This window comes from Trichechus manatus, unplaced genomic scaffold (assembly GCF_000243295.1).
Source record: "Trichechus manatus latirostris isolate Lorelei unplaced genomic scaffold, TriManLat1.0 scaffold00138, whole genome shotgun sequence".
Taxonomy (NCBI): domain Eukaryota; kingdom Metazoa; phylum Chordata; class Mammalia; order Sirenia; family Trichechidae; genus Trichechus; species Trichechus manatus.
In genome coordinates, this window is record NW_004444074.1 from 3,274,889 (window position 1) to 3,284,560 (window position 9,672).

The 9,672-nt window shown below is 48.5% G+C and overlaps 1 non-coding gene across 1 annotated transcript; it reads left to right on the forward strand.

Annotated features, from left to right (window-relative positions):
• The first annotated feature begins 61 nt into the window (after window positions 1–61).
• Window positions 62–133, forward strand: TRNAT-CGU (transfer RNA threonine (anticodon CGU)). The gene has a single exon. It is a non-coding gene; the product is annotated as a tRNA-Thr (tRNA).
• The last annotated feature ends 9,539 nt before the right edge of the window (window positions 134–9,672 follow it).

Genomic DNA, 9,672 nt, shown 5'->3' on the forward strand with positions numbered 1-9,672 from the left:
TCCCGCGCGCCCGCCACCACCTCCCCTCCACTGAGAGCTTCCACCGTTCGCTCGGCTGTCAGGCGCGGTGGCCAAGTGGTAAGGCGTCGGTCTCGTAAACCGAAGATCGCGGGTTCGAACCCCGTCCGTGCCTAGGACTAGAGGCTAGGGGTTCGGCCGTGGGGCTGTGATCCCCTCTCGTGCGTTATCCGTTCCCCTCCTCCACGCGGTACGTTTTTACTTTTCGAATCCTGCTCAGAAACACAGCGACGTCCGTCATTCCCTTCCCGCTTCTCTCTAGACCAGGGGTGACAAGCGTAGGCGCCGCTCCTGGGTTGCGGGAATCCAAGGGCCCACTTGCGCGCGATCCGGTACCGGCCGCACCGCGCTCTTCTGCGCCCTGGCCGGTGTCTCCTGCTCCCGCAGTTCCTCTTCCAGCCGCAGGGCAGCCATCGTCTCCCGGTGTTACCGATGGGAAGGAACACTGAGGCCTGAGGTGAAGGCCCGCGCTAGGCAGTGCTGCCGCCGGTGGGGACTCGCGGTCCGCTCCTTTTGCGTGTGTTGCGGACTAGGGGACCCTTCAAAAAGGACGCTTGAGTTTCGGGCGCGGTGTTTCTGGTTCTTCCTTGTTCAGTTTCGAGTGAGTTATCCAGGCCGTAGCCCCCCTACCCCGCCTGCCTTCTTGTCTAGGAAGCCAACCGCATCGTTCAGCTGGTGGGCGCTTATTGCTTTCCCAGCCCTGATGGACTGACCCATTGAGTCTGGCTCCTGCCTGTAAAACCCACGGGCCTTCCTAGACAGTTATTACACGCCTCAAATCCTTCCTAGGATAAACAGCCCCGTTTATTATAACTGCTTTGAGTGCCCCTATTCCTGGACTTTCTTTTTGATACACTCCAGTCTGCCGTCCCTCTCTAAGTTGTGACACTCAGCAGAGAACATACTACTCCAGATATAGAACTTCTCCCTTATTCTTCATCTCATACTTCTGTTAATGTGGACCAGAATCACATTTCCTTTTCCCAAGGTCTCATTGCACCGATGACCATGAGGAACTTTGGGTGAATTGAATGTCAGTGGAGTCTTTTTGGGGCTGAGTTCTAGGGTTGTCAGAATACAGGATGTGGGGCTCGGCAGCAGGGAAATACTGACCTTTTCTGTAAGATTCCAATAAATGGAAGAAATGCTCTTGACCTTTGAAGGGAATGCTGAGCTGGGGTGTCAGGGTCATCAGTGCAAATCCAGGCCCTTTCTGACTAGTGCTTCTTTAGCCTAGACAGATTCCAGTTATTCAGGCATTTAAAAAAAAAAAAAATCCATTGCCATAGAGTCGATGCCAACTCATAGCGATCCCGTAGGACAAAGTAGAACTGCCCCATAGGGTTTCCAAGGAGTACCTGGTGGATTCAAACTGCCAACCTTTTGGTTAGCAGCTAGACTCTTAACCACTACACCACCAGGTTTTCCTATTCAGGCATAGGAAGGAGAAAGGTCCTGGACTACTGGATATCGCCTTGAATTTTGTCCCTTAATGCGGATTCCTGGTGAGGAGCTCAGAGGCTGGACATTAGGTTTCCTAGAACAGTTGAAGCAGAGAATTCCACTCCAAGGGAGGGGAGCCAGCGAGCCAAGTCAAAGTCAACGAAAGAGGGTCAAGGTACAGAAGAGATCAATATACAGATGTTAGGGAAACAGGCCCCCAAAGGTGAAGGGCCAGAGGCAGAGGGCAAGTATGGATTCCAGTTCAAGGTCAGGGAGAGGAGATGAAAGCAAAGGTAGTTCAGACACAAGCACCAAGGTGAACCTGGAAGAGAGGTCTTGAGACTGCCTTGAAGGCTAGCGGTTATCTACACTGATTTTACAGTCACAGTGGAAAAAGACTGATGCCTGCAAGGTCAACCCCAGAGCACCAGTGCCACATGGGAAACCTAGTACGGTGAAGTTTCAGCAGGAGCAGAAGGGGCACCTGGTCTAGACACCTAGGTGGGGTTCATTGCATGACCCCCATTTAAATCGCTTGCATTCCCGGACCTCAACTACCTTTTTTGCAACATTCAAAAGTTGAAGGACATGTTTCCTAAATGCCTTATGGCCTGAAATTCTAAGTTTCTACCTCAGAGCCTAGACCGTGGGAGAAGTGAGGGAACCTCAAGCCACCCCACCCATCTCGCTCATGGCTGCCAAGGTGGTGAATCATAGTGGCCCCTTTCACAGTCAGGCCTGGGCAATGCAACCTTGGGACGGGATCTACAGGACCCTGGCTCCCCCACCCAGAGAGTTATGATCAATCCTCCCTGCTGGGCAGGGCTAGAGCAATGCCCCCTCCCCATCACCAGTTTCCACTTGCTCAGATCGCCTCCCATTTGCTCCCCCCAGAACAGAACAGAACAGAACAGAGGGCCTCCGGTACTGTAGTTTGGGAGCCACGAAGGCAGACACAGTCATTTGTGGGCAGCTAAAACCTCCAGGATATTTTTAAAAATACAAACTAGGTTAGGCTTCTTCCTTCCTGTGCGTGAATATGATTTAACTTAAAAAGCAGAGTTTGGCAAGTATATATTATGCCACATGCTGTCTGTTTTGGTCCAATATTCCAGCCTGGAGATAGATACATATTTTAAAATCTTTTCATTGTAAAAGAAAACACAGATTCAAAAACCACACAGATCAAAGGAATGACTTAACGACTTATAGAGGGGAACAGCATGCAGGTCAGAAAACTTTGCCAGACACCCCAGAAGCCCTTCCATGTGCCCCCTCCCTCACACCATAAGTCACCATACCCCCAACTTTTATAGTAATCATTTCCTTGCATTTTTAAGAAAGGCTTGACGATCTACTTCTGAAAATCAGCCGATGAGAACCCTACAGATCACAACAGTTGGATCCCGTTGTACATGGGGTTGCCATGAGTTGAGGGTCAACTCAACAGCAGCTAATAACAACCGTTTAGCTTTGATCGTTTTTATTAATTGCTATGTCTTTTAAGTTTTTTTTTTTTTTTTAAATCAGTAGGATTCTCTTCTTTCCCTTTCATTTGCCTGCAGTGTATCTGTTGAGGAAACTAAGTCGTTTGACCTGTAGAGTTTCCCACAGTCTAGATATTGCTGACTGCAAACTCTTCGTGCGGTTCAACAGGTTCCTCTGTCCTTGGTATTTCCTGCAAATTAGCTAGCTGATCCAGAGAGTGGATCAGAGTTAGGTTCAAAGCCTTTGGCAAAACCGTGAAGGTAATGAGTCACCTGGTTTCTTCTTGGGCCCCCTTTGTCTTCCACATAGCTGGGAAGTCCTTTAGGCCCATGAGTGTCTCTCTCATTTCTGTCACTCATGTCTGTATTTCCAGCACCTGGTACAGAGCCCTGGCACAAGATAAATCCCTTCTGGGAGGGTCAGGGAATCTTCCCTGAGGAGGTGACATCTTGGCTGGGTTCTGGAGGATGAATAGGAATTCACCAGAGCACCACAAGATCTTGAGTACTTCTGCCCTGACTCAGTCTTTTGACAGTCATATATGATGATCTGGGTTGCAGCTAAGCAAGCAGAGGTGCTTTTCTGTGCCCTGTCGCCCCTTGAATCTGCAAGTAAAATGTGGCTTCAATATAAGAAACAAATACTCATTTTCTATAGATAGCTTTATTAGCAAACCCTTAAGATCCTCACCCCTGGGGACAAACGTTACTAATTTGGAAAAATGGAATGATAAGAATGAAAGCAACCATCCAACCCTCTTAATTTACAGACCCAGAAACAGGCAAAGAGAAGGGTGGTGGTTTTCTCAAGGTTATCCAGAAAGCTCTACCTTCACCACATAGATTAAGCTCTTTCCAGGATGAGCACAAATCTGGAAAAGACATCTTCATTATTACCTTGACACGAACCCAGGAGATGGCCTATTTCTTGCTGGCCTGGGAGCCAAGCTGGCACTTCACCTGTCTAATATTCATTCCTGATCAATAGGAAAAGCAAATAATCATGGGACTTGACTATGATACTCAGGCTTTGGGAACAAGGGAGGGATGCAGACACACACTGTCACAGACTGGATTTCCCAGGAGGCAGACTCCTAGATGGAGTGTACAGGATGTTATTGCACCTGTGGAAGGATGGGAAGCAGGTGTGAGCAGAGGGAGAGGCCCCTTTCCCCAGCACTCATTGGACATGGCTGTCCAGGAAGGGGCATGACCTTAGACTAGGTGGCTGTCTCCAGCTGAGGCAATCCCTGAAGGGACTGGTAGCAGAGGGAGGTCTGTTAACAGCACTCCCAGCAGCTGGGGCAACAAGTCCTTCCTTGAAGGGGTAGCACATCACAGTGACCACCACACACACACAGAGGGGACTTAATGACAAGATTTAATTTAGTCATAGAAGGCAAGGGCAAAGATAAGACTCATGGCTGTGGCCGAAGGCTTAACCTCTGGACCGAGGGCTGTAATATTTTCCAGACACTTACCCTGTCCTCAGGAGTCCCTGGGTAATGTGAACAGTTAATTGCTCCATCCAAGTCAGAAGAAAGGCCTAGCGATCTACTTCTGAAAACCGTATGGAGACAGTTCTAGTCTGACACACATGGGGTTGCCATGAGTCGGAATGAACTGGAAGGCAATTTTTTTTGTTGTTGTTTATTTTTTTACCCTACCCTCAGAGGTAGGCCGTTCCAAAGGTCGGCAGTTCAAATCCACCAGCTGCTCCTTGGAAACCCTATGGGGGCAGTTCTGCTCTGTCCTATAGGGTCTGCACCTAACAACAATACAATAACCCTCAGGGGTACCACTGAAAGCCTTCCAGAGGATTCTGTGCAGGGGGATGAGTGAGGTGGCTGGAACCCTGGGCCATTATATGGATCACTGTGCGACCTCGCTTTCTAGGAGCTGCGGCCACCCTCGGCCTAACTCCTGAGGCCATGCTCAGAGGGCACAGCCAAACAGAGCATCAGGCTACCTGCCTCCTCCCCATACACCCTCAGCCCCAGTCCAGGAAAACTGAACTCAAAGGATAACCTTGACATTGCTGAGATCATTATCATACCTGGAGAGAACTGACTCCTTTGTGTGGAATCTAGCCCTCTGCTGTTCCTTGAGTTTTCTCAAGGCTATATTTAAAATAAATGAATAAAATATCTGGCACATTAGAGGTGACAAAGGCTATAGAAGGAAAAAAAAATCTGGATGGGTGATCAGAAATGAAGGGTGAGGCGGGAGGAGGGGCTGCAGTTAGATAAAGGGGCTCTTTAAATGTTGGCTGAATGAATGAAGGAAATCAGCATTTGGAAAGAGCAACACCTCTTCCTACAGTCATAGAACAGTTAGTTGAGCTGGGAGAAGTCAAAGAGAAAACCAGTCTTAATTTTTTCAGTAAGGAAACTGAGCCTCCCCACCCCCAAAATAAATAAATAAATAAAACTAAACCAAACCAGTTGCCATCAAGTCAAGTGGATTCCGACTCATGGCAATCCCGTGCGCAGAGGTAAACTGCACTTCGTAGGGTTTTCATGGCTGTGACCATTCGGAAGCAAATCACCAGGCCTTTCTTCCAAGGTGTCTCTGGGTGGGTTTGGACCGGCAACCTTTCTGTTAGTACTTGAGCACATAACTGTTTGCACCACCCAGGGACTCCAGCTGAGGCCTAGAGGCAGGGAATTACTTATCGAAGGGTGCACTTATCGATCAGGCCCCAAGACTGGTGATCCCTGCGTGGCTTTTCCGCAGTGAAGATTTCATTCCCAGCCTGTCTTTCCGCTGAGCTTTGAGGCTCTCGCTCTTTCCAAAACATATGGGCTCAGACAAACCAAATCCATGTAAACTGCCACCTGAGCAAAATGTGCTGAGAAAATCAGCCCCATGGCCCCATACAGAATACTTCAGATTATTTGCAGCCCTTTTCTCGTCTGGTCACCGGGATCTTGTGTCTTCCACCAGAGTCCCTTCTCACTGATGGCAGAAAGCGACAAAAACCCAATACATTCCTAACTGTAGGAGTAGAATCCGACGGGGCTGGGCAGACAAGAAGAGGACGTTTAATGGACAGAGCTCAGTGCGGAGTGACCTTGGGTAAGTCATCGCATCTCCCTAAGCCCAGTTTCCCCATCTGTAAAATAGGGGTTCTCACTCCTGCCTGCCACTTCACATCCCTTTATGCACTGCTAGAGGGAAGTCAGATGTTCATCATTAGCAGAGACTCAGTACAGTGGACATGGTGTTGCTCTTACGTAGCTGGCGTGGGTTCAGGCACTGGGGGCCACAGTGAAGGTCTGCCCTCCTCTCCTTGGGGGATATAGTTACCCTCTGAGAGGAAACTGGTGAAATCAACATGTGTTGAAGGGGGCACCTCTGTCCCTCTTGCTTAAGACCCAGCAGGGGCTGCTGGGGAGGGTTTGGAGCAGCCAAGCTCACCCAGTGATGCAAAGCTGGGTTCTCAGGCAGTGCATGCAGGTCTGAAGTGTGTTCGCCAAGTATTTACCGAGTGGGAACTATATGCCAGGCACTGGGACATAGCAGTGTATGAACGAGACAACAATCCCTGCCCTTGTGGAGCTTACGTTCTGGGGGCTGAGGGCAGAGATCAGCAGCAGCGAAAAAGGGTATATTTAAAATAAATGAATAAAATATCTGGCACATTAGAGGGGACAAGGGCTATAGAAGGAAAACAAAATCTGGGATGGGTGATCAGAAGTGAAAGGTGAGGCAGAGTGGGGGGCTGCAATTTAAAATAGGGTGGCCAGGGAAGGTCTAGGAAGAACCTAGAATGAGGGAGGTCAGTGACTCCAGCTCTCCTTGGGCAGAGAGGCCCTGCAGGCCCCACAGACTCTGGGGTTTGGTCCGCAAGTTTGGTTGATCTCTTCCAGGCATGGAAATGGATGTGTACGCCAGTCTTGAAAGGTGGCAGGGGCATTAAAATTGTCCACATCACAACACACCACCCCCATCCCCACCTCAGGGCTCTGTGGATAACCTGCGGAGGAGCCTGACTACTGGGGGTCACTTATGGGGGCAAGAAGGGCAGAAGGCACGGGGCAGAGCTGGAGAGGCAGAGTACATTGTGGGAAGAGCAAAAGTGGCACAAATGATCTTGAGACTGGGCATTTCTGAGATATCTACTTAGGAGGGCAGGGTGAGGTGTAGAAAGTGCCTTAGACCAGGGAGGAGTTGGAGGTGCTGGTCTTAGGTCTATACTTACCGGCCCAGTGATCCTGGCAAGTAATTTCATCTGTAAAATGGGGGTAATAATGACCTACTTCCTAGGGTCATTGTGAGATCGTAAGGAGAAGTTCTCAGCACAGGGTCCTGGCACCTAGAAGTTTCTCACTAACTGAGAGCTGTCAATATCATCATCATCATCATCAGGCCATATTTTCTAAGACAGTATTTCTCAAGCTGCAAGAGGCCTTAAATAGATTATGAAATCAATTTAACAGGTTATAAGCAGCATTTTTTAAAAATTGTGGTGAAAAGATATATAACAAAACATACACAATCTTAACAATTTCTACATGTAGCATTTTTTTAATGGAACAAAATAGGATAACAGAATATATGTGAGTGTATAAGAATTGTTTCACAAAACACTTGTTTATATATAAATATAAATATATATATACACACACATACACCTCAAAAAACCAGTTGCTGTAGAGAGTCAATTCCAACTCATGGTGACCTCACATACACATATATACATACATGCACGCATATACTACCAGTATGTGTGTGTATGTCATGGTGTAAAATGTATTTTCTACCGTGAGGCATGACTGAAAGAGTATGAAAGCCAAGTTCTAAGGCAGTGTTTCTCTAAAGACGGTTGGATGGAATGTTTTCCTACCTTTTGTAATTTGCCTTCCCCCATCACAATTTTTGGAGCCCTGGTGGCCCAGTGGTTAAGAGCTTGGCTGCTAACCAGAAGGTCGGCAGTTCAAATCCACCAGCTGCTTCTTGGAAACCCTATGGGGCAGTTGTACTCTGTGCTTAGGGTTGCTATGAATCAGAATTGACTCGACAGCAACGGGTTTTTGGTTTGGTCACGATTTTTGTCATATCAGAATGCCGTTTGTACTAATAATTACTAAATATTTGCCTTTGGGTTGGCTCGTTCTAACCATTTTAGCCTCATTGTAAGTAAACAATATTCATAAAATTTACATTTAAAAATACATATTAAGTTTTCAAAGGCGTTATCCATTTTCCACCTAAACCCTCACATAGAGCACCATACTGTGGGAACTGCTGGTAAATGACATCATTCCGTAGTAAAGCTGGGATCTAGCAGAGCTGTGTGATGTTGGGGGAGCCCCATCCCATCTCTGGGTACCTTTCTGCCTCTGGGGGCTAGCCATTCACACTGCCCCAGCTTTCTGAGACTCTGTGCTTGGCTTTCCCACAATGACCACCTCAAGAAGCAAAGGACAGGCACTGTTGCCTTGTGGACTGGCTCTGGATCTTTCCTGGGACTTAACTGCCAGTGGAGGAGGCCAGGGCCCCCCGTATCTGTTTTTCTTCTGTGAGCAGTGTCCAGCCGCTGCCTCAAGTTTGCAGAATTTCCTTTCTTGTTGAGCTTTGATTCCATTGATAGGATTAAGCAGCCCCCACTGCCGTGTTCTTTGATGTGTTCAGGGGGTAGCAGGGAGATTTCAGACTCGGAGCAAATCTTAATCTTCCATGGACTTCTCTGGGATCAGAGCCGGGGTAAACCCATTACATCCCTGCCCTTTCATCCCCCCAGGACACCGGCTCCTCAAGTCTCCGAGACCCTAAGGGTTTGTCAGATTTGGAGAGAGCAATAAAAGGGCAAGAGAGGGCAGGGCACAGGCTCCAGACCCCCTCCAGCACCAGCAGCATCACCAGCAATGTCAGGGCATCTTCCTCTTTCTTCCCTTCTAATCCCGGGCTCCCACAAAACAGGAATTACAGAGGCCTGGGGCTAGCGGCCCCACCCCACCCCGGGACACTGGGCGCCTCTGCAGAGCCTGGTCGCCATCTGCCCTCCATCCCTGTCTGTAATGGCTCTCTCCTGGGAGCACCTGCTCCTGGCACATCTGTCTGTCCTGCCCAGGGATCCCAATGTGTGTGGGGGGCTGGGGGAGGGTGGGGGAGAGGAAGGGAGAGCAGCAAATTGTGCAGCTAAACCACCCAACCCCCACTGCAATAGGTTTAAGGCATGATTTGGGTTCGTGAGGCCAAGAAAGAGATGGTTACATTATGTTCTTTAAATTAAATCTGACTCCAGGCCTCCGCCTGAAGAAAGGCTGGCAGAGTAACTCAATCCTAGTCGTTATTTGGGCTTCCCCATCACCCCCTCTTCCATGGTCCCTAGAGTCCTGGTCCCTCTTGAGGCTGGGAATCTTGGCAAAGGCTGAAAGATGGTCCAGGCCAGTGGTGGTGCTAGGGAAGTGTGGTGGGTTTGGACTGCACCTGGTGACACTGTCAGAGGGGTGACACCGAAATGGCTGTGTATGAAAATGTTCCTGTAGTTAAACAGCAAAAACATTTTTTGTAAACCCAGCTTACATGTATCAATATACCTACAAGGCTAAAACTCTATGCCAATTGACTTTTTGAACCTTCTAATGCACTCAGGTCAGAGCTGTGATTATTACTCAGTTACAATGATGCTTTACATCACGTTGTTTGGTCTGCACCCGCTAGAAGCACCTTTGCTGCTGGTGTTTTTATAGTCGCTGATTTTGTCAAATTTTCTGAT